General features: G+C 37.2%; 1 long non-coding RNA gene across 1 annotated transcript; it reads left to right on the forward strand.

Annotated features, from left to right (window-relative positions):
- The first annotated feature begins 350 nt into the window (after window positions 1–350).
- Window positions 351–5,326, forward strand: LOC142150103 (uncharacterized). The gene is made up of 3 exons (XR_012691011.1): window positions 351–413; window positions 4,254–4,310; window positions 5,281–5,326. It is a non-coding gene; the product is annotated as an uncharacterized LOC142150103 (long non-coding RNA).
- Window positions 5,327–11,742: the final 6,416 nt, after the last annotated feature.

Raw genomic sequence — 11,742 nt, forward strand, 5'->3', positions numbered from 1 at the left:
GGGGAGATAATTGGTAGACACAATTAGATGTCTTTAAACTCTAGCAAGTGCCAAATGCCAAAAGTTATGGCAGATATGTCATTTTGAGATTTTATAGACCTCTTTCGAAGAATGAAGAATTGATAGTAAGTAAATTGTTTTATCTGAATTATTATAACTATTATTATTATTATTATTATTATTATTATGTACATTTTACATAGACATTCTGTAATATGTATAAACAAATGCTGGTTGCACATACATTTCTATAAAATTGGTAAGAAAAACATTTTTAAGGGCTAATAAAAAACATAGTGCAATATATTCTTGCAACTCACTAATTTCTCCTTGGATTATGTCTCTTTAAGAATGGAGCTCCTTTACTTGTTGTGAAGCTTGGTGACCTCCTCTGTAAATATCAGCAAGCAAAGGTAAGTAACTTATTTATGTTGTGTTAACCTTTGAAGTAGATTAATCACAATGTATGTTATGTACAATACATTTTATCCTCCCAATTTTGCTGATAATGCTACAGTTAATGAGTTTAATTTAGTAGCCAATCCTCTAGCCAAAAAAAGAGTCATTGCCTAACAGTGAGCTACTTCTGAAAAATTGGCACTGGGTTACTATGGTAACTAACTAGCACCTTATGAAAAATAGGCGATCAGAAAAATTTTCATGCAGCATGAAGGTCATTTGCAGGGCTGGTGCTACCACTAGGCAAACCTAGTCAGCCACTCAGGGCGCCAGGGTTTATGAGGCAGTTAAAACATTGAGGGATTCATACAGAGTTGAACGCATTTTCCATCGGAAACGGAAAAAAAAATACTTTTTATACTGGTATTTTGAGCCAGAAATAGCTATGCTGATCATCATCATCACTTTGTAACATACATCAGTGGTCGAGCACCCGCAATTTTCTGGACTCCTGACAGGTGCATGTGTATCTGAGTCTCAGTGTAAAGAAATTGCATTTGCTCCAACACACCCTTACATGCTCCCACCTTTCCCCGTTCTGTCCCTTCAATAGTAAGAGCTGCAAGTGTCCATAAGCACAAGATGTGACTCCATCATATGTCCACAACCGCATCTAGTGCTCTGTGAGGATACTCAGATATAAAAAAGTGTATTATAAGCTGAAAACACTATTTGCGTCCAACTGTACATGAGTTCCAGAATGACTGACATAATGTCACTTAGTCAGTGTCTTTATTTTCACCACGGCACTCCCTCATGTGCTGGCCACTGACATGGAGCAGAAGCATCCCACAGCTTCTTACCTGTGAAGCCACCAGCTGCTGCTGAGGTTGGTAAGGGGCTGTGGGTGCAGCACTGGGTTATGTAACAACCAAGCACCATGTTTCCATGAGGATAAGATACTACCACATCCCACAATGTAGGAAGTGCGGAGGGACATGGCAATGCCTAGAGGGAGGGACCTAGGTCTCCCAGGGCACGTACATCTACCTTGGTAATTTGCCCCTGGTAACCCTAAATCTTTTTTTTTTCTTTTACAAGGAATATATGTTGCCAGAAATTTTGCCAGTTTTTGCAAAACAGAACATGCTCCCTATTAACAGAAATGTGGTGAGCAAATGGAGTCACATACAAACTAAGTCCACTGGAAGTTTGAGCAGAAATAATTGTCACAATATGCTTTGCAGTTAAAACTTTTCTATCTAGAAATGTGTACCATCTGCCCAGTGGTGGGACTCAAATAAATTAACAACCGGTTCTCTGCTCTAATGACCATTTAAAGTATACAAAAATACATACCAAAAGGTATTCTAATATTTCATACATTTAGCACTCAAATAAGAACAATAAAAGAGATACACAAAACTAGATTGTTATAAGAAAGAGTTTTAAAATGTTAGAGAAAAAATATTAAAGAATACCTTACCTGACAAACATATGTTGTTTAATATTATATTCATATTATGCCACAGTAATGCCCCCAGTTCATAATATGCCACAGTAATGCCCCAGTTCATATTATGCCACAGTAAGTGCCCTCTTCATCACATTCTGCCATGCAGCCTTCCTTTGCCCCTCAAAGCACTGCCATGCAGCTTCCTTTGCTCCCACTTCACACTCTGCTATGCAGCCTTCCTTTGCTCCCCTTTTACACGCTGCCATGAAGCCTTCCTTTGCTCCCACTTCACACTCTGCCATGCAGCCTTCCTTTGCTCCCCTTTCACACTCTGCCATGAAGCCTTCCTTTGCTCCCCTTTCACACTCTGCCATGCAGCCTTCCTTTGCTCCCCTTTCACACTCTGCCATGCAGCCTTCCTTTGCTCCCCTTTCACACTCTGCCATGCAGCCTTCCTTTGCTCCCCTTTCACAGTCTGCCATGCTGCCTTCCTTTGCTCCCCTTTCACAGTCTGCCATGTTGCCTTCCTTTGCTACCCTTTCACAGTCTGCCATGCTGCCTTCCTTTGCTTCCCTTTCACAGTCTGCCATGTTGCCTTCCTTTGCTCCCCTTTCACAGTCTGCCATGCTGCCTTCCTTTGCTCTCCCTAGCTTTGTTCCTTCACCTTTTCTATCGGCTTCTTTCTTCTCTTTGTTTGTCTTCTTTCCGCTCCTCACTAAATGTCGGACGTTATACCTGACATTCAGTGCGGACAGAACAGGAAGGAGGAGGTGCCGACGGAGATGTGAGGGTTATTTATTTTCAAGGAGCCTGCTCCCCCCAACGCAAAGGGTGCACTCAGCCTGTAGTCACCGGTTCGCCGAACCAAGTCTAAAATTAGGTATTTGTTCTGGAAAACCGGTGAGAACCGGCTGAATCCCATCACTGCATCTGCCTTTTTTCCATTATTTAACAGTTCAGTACAAACTCTTTGTAGGACTACTGCCATTTGAAATGGACATTTGAAATTGTGAGGTTTCTGAAATTGTGAGATTTAGTTATTCTTTAAATGATCTATAAAATATTTTAAATCATGTTGAATTGTTTTAACATTATATCTAGATGTAATTAGAACAATATACTGATTTATACCAGTCTCTTGACAAGTGTACCAGTCAATACTTGTCCTACAAAAATTAGATCATGTAAATTGCAAAAAAATGGATATAATCACATATGTAGGCTATTCTCTTATAATTGCTCACTTCCAACTACATAACTACAGTGATAGCATCTGTTCTAGGGCCATGCAATTAAGGGGGCCTGGCATGTCCCATCTAGTTTAAAAGCCCGAGAATGTGGTATATACACGAGCAGAGGAAGATGAGGAGGACCCTGGCCATTAAGGCAACTGATGGTAGGGAATTGCAATGGTGGTGCTCCCTGAAAACCTTGGGGGCTCCAATTTTGTTATTTTGCTTTGGGGCTCCAAGAGCAAAGCTGCTTGGACATTGACAGTAGTGACCCACCCCTGTGTCTGAAATTTGTAACCACTACATAATGAACACATCACAACTTTGGAGCACCTTAAATCAAAACAGAGGGCATTGCTACCCCATAATGGGAACATGGTCAAATCAACATGAGGGCATAGCCACATCCTTGGAGCATGCAAAGCACAGCACCTTACCCTCCTCCCATATCCTCCTAACACATATTAATTGCCACATACACTATATACCTCCCAACTTCCTGACCCAAGGAACAAAGCTATGCCAATCGAGATAAAGGGACAGAGCCCTCAAATCAGTACCGTTCCGCGAAAACCACAACAGTTGGGAGGTATGTACAATGTAAAGTAAAATAAAAACAAGTCACACACAGTAAACAAGAGAGTAGTCGTATTTTGTGAGAACTACACACTACTGCTGAATATAACTTGTATTACTAACAAATTCATAGATCAGACCCTAAATATTTAAAATATTAAGAGACACATGAACAAACCAACTCAACTGACAATGCTCTTCTAGTTGTTGCTTGTGAAACTGTGTGTTTAGTATGATCACAAGTGTGAGAATTGAACACAATAAACCTTTTACCATTGTAGTTACTTGTTGTCTATTAAGAGAAAAATAATCCCCTTGGCGCTAATTATGTGTGGTATTCAGGTACCAATGCTTGGGGTCTGCATCCCCAAAATAATAAAATGTATAAACAAAAAATGCAATGGTCACCCAAACCACTAACAAATAATTGTGCACTGTGTAAGTTCAAAAAATGTTTTTGTTTATACTTGTTGTCTATTGCAGTGGATCACCATAGCAATAGATGAAAAGTTGGATGTCTGTCTTTAGTGTTCTCTAAAATGTATTAGAAATGAAATGCAATATAACTGTGCTTATATTACTTATTTTAGGAGACTCAGAACCAGAACCTCTACATTGCTTTTCTGGATGAGCTGCAAATAGTTCTGGTAAGCAAATGTTTTGTCATATTGATGTACAAAGATGTTTCTGTAAGGAAACACAAGATTATGCATATGCAAAAATTGCAGTGATCCAATTATAAATATCCATATTGTCCTTAAATGCAGATTTTCACTATTATTACCATTTATTTATATAGCGCCACTAATTCCGCAGCGCTGTACAGAGAACTCGCTCACATCAGTCCCTGCCCCATTGTGGGGATTACAGTCTAAATTCCCTAACACACACACAGACTAGGGTCAATTTGTTAGCAGGCAATTAACCTATGAGTATGTTTTTGGAGTGTGGGAGGAAACCGGAGTACCCAGAGGAAACCCACGCAAACACGGGGAGAACATATAAACTCCTCACAGATAAGGCCATGGTCGGGAATTGAACTCATAACCCCAGTGCTGTAAGGCAGAAGTGCTAACCAGTTAGCCACCGTGCTGCCCAAAATAAGCATATCAAAACAATATACTAGAGATGTACAAAGTCTTGGTAAAATTCCAGCCTTAAAAACTATGACTATGGCTATTGCTTTGCCATTCTTAGGAATGGCATTTTGCACTGCATTTGTAAATCCATATGTTAAGGAATTTATAATCTATGAATAGAGCTGGGAGATGACTGTTTATTAATTGTGTGGAGTGGTTGTGTTTTTCTGAAGAAATCTATAAAAGTTTGCAGCCAAATGTTGAATTTATTATGTATGATATATAATTCCAGAGTCAAAGTGGTATGAACATACTTCAATTGTTTATAAATCTATTCATGTATGTAATATAATAAAGCAAAAGAAACATGTGAAATAATAAGCACCTTATGCAAATGACTCTCTCAGATCACTGTTTTGCAAAAATATTAATTGAACAAAATTTTAATAACACGTATTTTTGTATGTTTTGTGCAAAACTATTTATAATGGTACTTTGGAATGTACTCACTGTATATGTCTTCATTTTTTTCATTCAGAATGAAGTTGGTTGTACCATGGATGATCTTTTGGGCACACATGTGGTAAATATTATAATTAATTACAACTCCATCGCTGCCAAGTTACATGGATTATTATTTTGCCTTAACCTCCATGGCAACGTAAAGCTATTTTAAGTTAATGATCAATCTGTTTGTTTTACCACTTCTACTAGCAATACAATAACATTTTGCCATATTGTACTTACCAATGTAACCCATTTAATCAAGACACACTATTCCACTGTCATCTTTCCTATTAAAGGTAAGGCTTAACCTGCGCTTAATTAATTAACAGATGTTAACATTCATTATTAAATTCTTTAATTAATTCAGGAAATTGAACTCCTAAGCCAAGAAAAAGTACCTAATGTATGGAGGAAAGTGGATAATGGATTAAAAGCCAGTAGTATTTAGACTATTTTTTTGGCTAAATTTATATACACATTTTACAATTATTCTCTATATTTTCTTGCATATTATATGTACTATCTGCAATGCAAGGTGTAAGTTTCTGTTTTTCAAAAAGTGTAAAATAAAATCACACAAAAGAAAATCTATTATCCCAATAATGAGGCCCTTTTGGCAATTAAAAGATTAAGGATGCATCATCATAATCATCACCATTTATTTATATAGCGCCACTGATTCTGCAGCGCTGTACAGAGAACTCAGTCCCTGCCCCGTTGGAGCTTACAGTCTAAATTCCCTAACATATACACACACACACACACACACAGACTAGGGTCAATTTTGATAACAGCCAATTAACCTACTAGTATGTTTTTGGAGTGTGGGAAGAAACTGGAGCACCCAGAGGAAACCCACGCAAACACAGGGAGAACATACAAACTCCACACAGATAAGGCCATGGTTGGGAATTGAACTCATGACCCCAGCGCTGTGAGGCAGAAGTGCTAACCACTGAACCACCGTGCTGCCCGTATGCAGTGGGCGATATTTCCATGTGAGGGTTGCTAGATAAAATTTGGGACTTAAGGTGTAAAGAACACGTGATTCCTCTCTGCAAAAAAAAACAAAAAAAAAACGTTTTGATCATGTATTAAATACCTCTAGTCATAAAGAAATGAGCTGAATCAATAATGAATGTGACACGCACTGAACTGCGTAATATTGACTTTAAAATCATGGGTCAGAAAGATGTGGTAGCATCCTGCCATGCTGCCTCTCTTGCAGCAGTAAGAAGATGGGTGGAAACAGGGTAACAGAACTTGTTGTCCATGAATGCATCTGTTTAACATATTGATCCTTTCGGACCTTTAGCAACTTGTGACATAAGGAAATTGTCTGAATTACCTTGCCACTCAGCCAGTTCTATTTACAATGAAGAAAAAAGGAAGAGAAATGTGCTAATAAGGGCACTCAGCGATCCACTTATAATAAAATTTGATACTTTATTGGTACATTTAAAAACAAAATATTTCATTCCCTACACATTCGATTAGCGAAATGTTTAAAATATATAAATGGTGAATCTTAGACGAATTCATTCAAAGGTAGCCCTGCAACGTGTCAGAGCGATCAATACTATATTATATTAAAATTGTATGTGTGTTGTTTTGTATCTATTTAGACAGACTGAGCACTTATGGAGTTAAGGTCTGGACGGATTGGTTAAGTGCTCTTACTAATATGTCTGATCCTAATATAAGGAATCCCTTTTATAGTAAGGAAATTGGATAATCTATTACTAACTATTACTCTAAGGAGGCTGGTTATACAAGAAAGTTATTATAATAATTAAACCAGACAATGTGTCGCTCTTATTAAGACAAGTAAGCTAGTTTGTATTGGAGTAGTCTATTATAAATAAAAATAAGAAGGATTTCATATTGTACAACAACAAGATTATTTATTGCATAAGAAGTAGCGGGGCATAGCCTAAATTGCTATTTTAATTCACTATTGCACTGTAATCACCATTTACGTATTTTAAACATTTCGCTAATGGAATGTGTAGGGAATGAAATATTTTGTTTTTAAATGTACCAATAAAGTATCAAATTTTATTATAATTGGATCGCTGAGTGCCCTTATTAGCACATTTCTCTTCCTTTTTTTTTTTCATTGTAAATATGCATATTCATGTGTGGGTGCACCATTCAAGATAGAAATACTATTGAGGATTTAATAATCTCAGTAAAGATAACACAGGTCTGCAACCAAAAAGTTGTTTTCATAATTTTATCTGATTCTTATGTTTTTTGGTGCGCTAAATTCGAAAAATGACCACCGTTTTTTCCTGGGACGTCAGGTTTTTTCACAATCGAAATGTGCCTTGGTCAAACAGGTAGCTGGAAATCGCTAAATTTCAAATTCATCATACTTGGGGAAAAAAAACTGAACATGGAAAAACAAATTTATTTTCACTGCCAGCGCTCCCAAAAGCATGAAAATACATGTTTATTGGTCCTGATGGTGATCAGATTGGTCCTGATGGTGATTTAGAGGGGTTGATGGCTCAGTTCCACATTCAGTATGATTCTTCTGAATGGAGGCTTTTCCTTGACTCTTCCAAAAGAAGCTTAAAAGCAGTTTTACTTCACAATGGTGGCCGTTATGCGTCCATTCCTGTTGCTCATTTGGTGTACTTAAAGGAGACTTATGAGAACTTGGAGTTGGTACTCAAGAAAGTGGGTTATTAAAACCAAAACTGGTTGGTATGTGGGGATTTAAAAGTATTGTGTATGCTGCTGGGACAAGAGGCTGGGTACACCAAATACCCTTGTTTTCTATGTTTATGGGACAGTAGAAACCGACAAAATCACTGGAAGCAAAAAAATTGGCCACCAAGAAGTCTAGTTGTTGGTGAAAAGAATGTTCTCAGAGATACATTGGTACCCCTGAGAAGGTTTTATTACCACCACTCCATATAAAATTAGGATTAATGAAGCAATTTGTTAAGGCACTTCCCAAAGATAGCGAATGCTTCAAGTACTTGGGATCCAAGTTTCCAGATTTAACGGAGACAAAACTGAAAGAGGGGGTTTTTGTTGGCCCGGATATTAGAAAACTCATATCCGACAAAGACTTCTTCAGTTCAATGACTCCAACTCAAAAAGAAGCGTGGGTTGCCTTTATTGTGGTCATAAAAAACTTTTTGGGAAACCAAAAGGACCCAAATTGCAAGGAAATGGTGGAAACAATGTTGGAAGCGTTCCACAAGCTTGGTTGCTCCATGAGCTTAAAAGTCCATTTTCTCAACTGACACCTTGACTATTTTCCTGAAAATTTGGGAGCAGTGAGTGAAGAGCAGGGAGAACATTTCCATCAAGATATAAAAGAAATGGAAAGAAGGTATCAAGTGAAATGGAGTGTTACGATGATGGCTGACTACTGTTGGATGTTGTACAGGGATCTTCCGGAAGCCACCTACAAGAGGAAAAGCTCAAAAAGAAGTTTAGAATTTAAAAAAAGATGATTTTACAAGCAATCTACTTGAGTGTGGTGTTAATTTTGTTGTCACCTGTGCAAATGAGTTAATATTTTTCATGTAAATAAAATATTTGCGTTAAGAGATTTTTTTAAATGATAACCACCCGTTTGTTCGAAAACCTGACGTCTCAGGACAAAACGGCTGTCATTTTTGGATTCAGCAAACCGAAAAACGTAAGAATCAGTCAACTAAACCAAAACAGCTGTCCAAAAATTTTTTTTTGCAAACCTGTGTAATTAATGCATCGTTACAGTGATCACCTGGTGCAGTGGTAATCTTTTGCCCTTCAGCCAGTTCTATTCCTGCATCTGAGTTCTGTTAATTCATATGAGCAATTGGCTCAATAGTTCTCGTTAACAAATTTATTATTTGAACCATGAAACTAAAGTGGTCAAGCAAGTAATTTATATTTTTTGGCACCCCTTTCTTACTGACTCAATGCACAGGACTACAAGAAACGCTCGGGTGCGTCAGGCAGACATTCCCCATCTTTCAGAAGCTGTAGGAACATTAACACTTATGTATTACTGTATTCAAACCTGTAGCATCAGTAGGATGTCACATTTTTCCTGATGATTTCCAGGACATTGTTTGCCTCATGTTGTCTCATAAATTATTTTTAGAAACCTGAACTAGGCAAAGATCTGCTAAAACACAAATATGAACAACTTGCTTCAATCGGGTGTAAATTGGAGAAAATTTGTAATAACTATACAGTACAATTAAGTCAGTTTCCTGGACAAGTGACATAAAATAACTGATTTCTGTTATTTTGGAGATATGAGTCAGTGGATATATTTGTGTGGTAAAAAAGAGTGAAAGTAATTAACAGAAATACATTTCAGTGGCTCACTGAAAAAAAGCTATGACAATTACATTACAACAAAAACTTTCCGTGTCTCACAAAGTTCACAAAGCTTGTAATGTACTATGTTCCTATTTTCCAATTAACCATTAAAATACATAAATTAAATAATCTCTTATAACACAAAAGGACATCCACAGTCTTATGAGAGTAGGTTCTATTTATTTCAGTGCATTAAATTGTATATACATATTATAATTATAAATAATAGCATAATAATAGCTTTAAGAATAATAGTATTTTTTTCAAAGACCACTCTAATGTGAACCATGTTAAAGAATTAATAATTTGTGAAATCGATTGATATGTAAAGAAAATACAAATAGCATGCAAATTAATGTAGTCATGCTTAAAATATTTGTTATAATGTCAAGACCAGCAACTAAAATATAATGCAAAATACACAGGATGTAAAATTGTTAATTTCTGGTGTTTGGTCCCTAAAAATGTACCATATTGTTCCCCAACAATTCTTAGAATTGATTTAGAGGATACCTCTCAGCAGGCATCCATTATTATATCTGACAGGGATACCTGTTTCAAAATAGAGCCTTGGCTTTTGATTCAGTACTTGTCAATTTTTTCCTTATCAAGTATATTAGTATATAATGATTGCTTCACAATGGTGGTCAATTGGCTTGCCATTGTCATGTGTCTTGACCCTATGTAGAATGCAATAACTTTAACATACAGACATGGGGACATATCAAGCAATTCTTTGGACTGGAAACCATGGAAGTTATATCACTACTAAAAGATCTGAGAACTGGTAATTAACTTATTAGCTTTAAAGCTGACTATCAATGTATCACATACTATTCTTGTTATATTACAGTTGTATTTATCAGTGTACTATTTTTGGTATTTTATAGCTGTATAATAATGTATGGGAATCTATGCTCATTTTGTGATTCATCTTTATACTGCTGTATAATAACTTCCACAGGTAACTACTCTGGATAACGCTGAAGTAATTGCTGACAAGGTCGCCCTGGTTATTTTTGACATACTGGTAAGAAATATTAAATAATGTGATAATGATTTCCACTTACATTGGTCACTACTATTAAGTAAACCAGTAGAGTCTAGACTTAAAAACAAATGTTTTAATTTCATTTCATTTCTCTGCCATGTTTTGTTGGACTTCTGAAATAGCCTCATGTCTATTAGTGCAAAGTTTTGCATTGGTTAGTGTAAATGTCACTACCTGGTAATCATCAGGGGCGGGCTGGGCTGGGGGCAGGGGGGCATCGGGCCGCTCAGACTCACTGCTGTTAGGGCCGCCCCCCCCGGATGCAATATCGCCTGATTTTTACCAGCAGCCGCGCCAGCGCATAGGCGGCCTCATCACATGACACGCGATGCGGCCAAGTCATCAATGACGCGACCGCATCCCGTGTCATGTGATGCGGCCGCCTGTGTGCCCCCGGGCTGAAATCTACCAGCCCACGCCTGCTAATCATTTAATTATGTAATTGTTTTCAATCAACCATTTAATCAATTTGGATGTTTCCAAGCCACATTGTTCTTGTTATATTATTGGGACATGTCTATAGCTCTTCATATGCTTACCAGGATAACATATACTGCTCTGGAAAGGTCAAACAAGAATCAAACATGTCTGTAGGTGGATGTTTTGCGTCAGCACAAACATAAACCCAGTTTGTGGGTCATGGACTGAAAGGGCTACCATGCAAAGAGCAGTACCCAGAAATCTATTCTTTTATTTTGGAGTGACTCTCTACATTTAATCAAATATGTTTTTATTTTGGAAGCTGCATCTTACAACTACAAGGAATGCAACTGAAAAAAAATCACTTACTGTGCTTTTTATTTGAGCTAAATATTCCCTTATTTTTAAACAGTTTGATTCATATTTTATATGCTTTCTCTCATGTGTTGTAGAATGGACTGCCTGTTACTACAAGGTTTATGGAAGTTGCATGTGGGACACTGGTACGTGTAACCATTATGTTATGTCACATATCATGCAAAACAAGAGCATATAAATGCTTACAGTTTCAAAGAGATTTATTCAATTTCATTTTGTAAAATATTCTTTAAATGAAAGGAATACATGTTTCTTTCCTACATTTTGCGAAATATACTTGTACTCGGTGCCAACAGTCTAACATAGGCT

The sequence above is a fragment of the Mixophyes fleayi genome, chromosome 4, assembly GCF_038048845.1.
Source record: "Mixophyes fleayi isolate aMixFle1 chromosome 4, aMixFle1.hap1, whole genome shotgun sequence".
NCBI lineage: Eukaryota > Metazoa > Chordata > Amphibia > Anura > Limnodynastidae > Mixophyes > Mixophyes fleayi.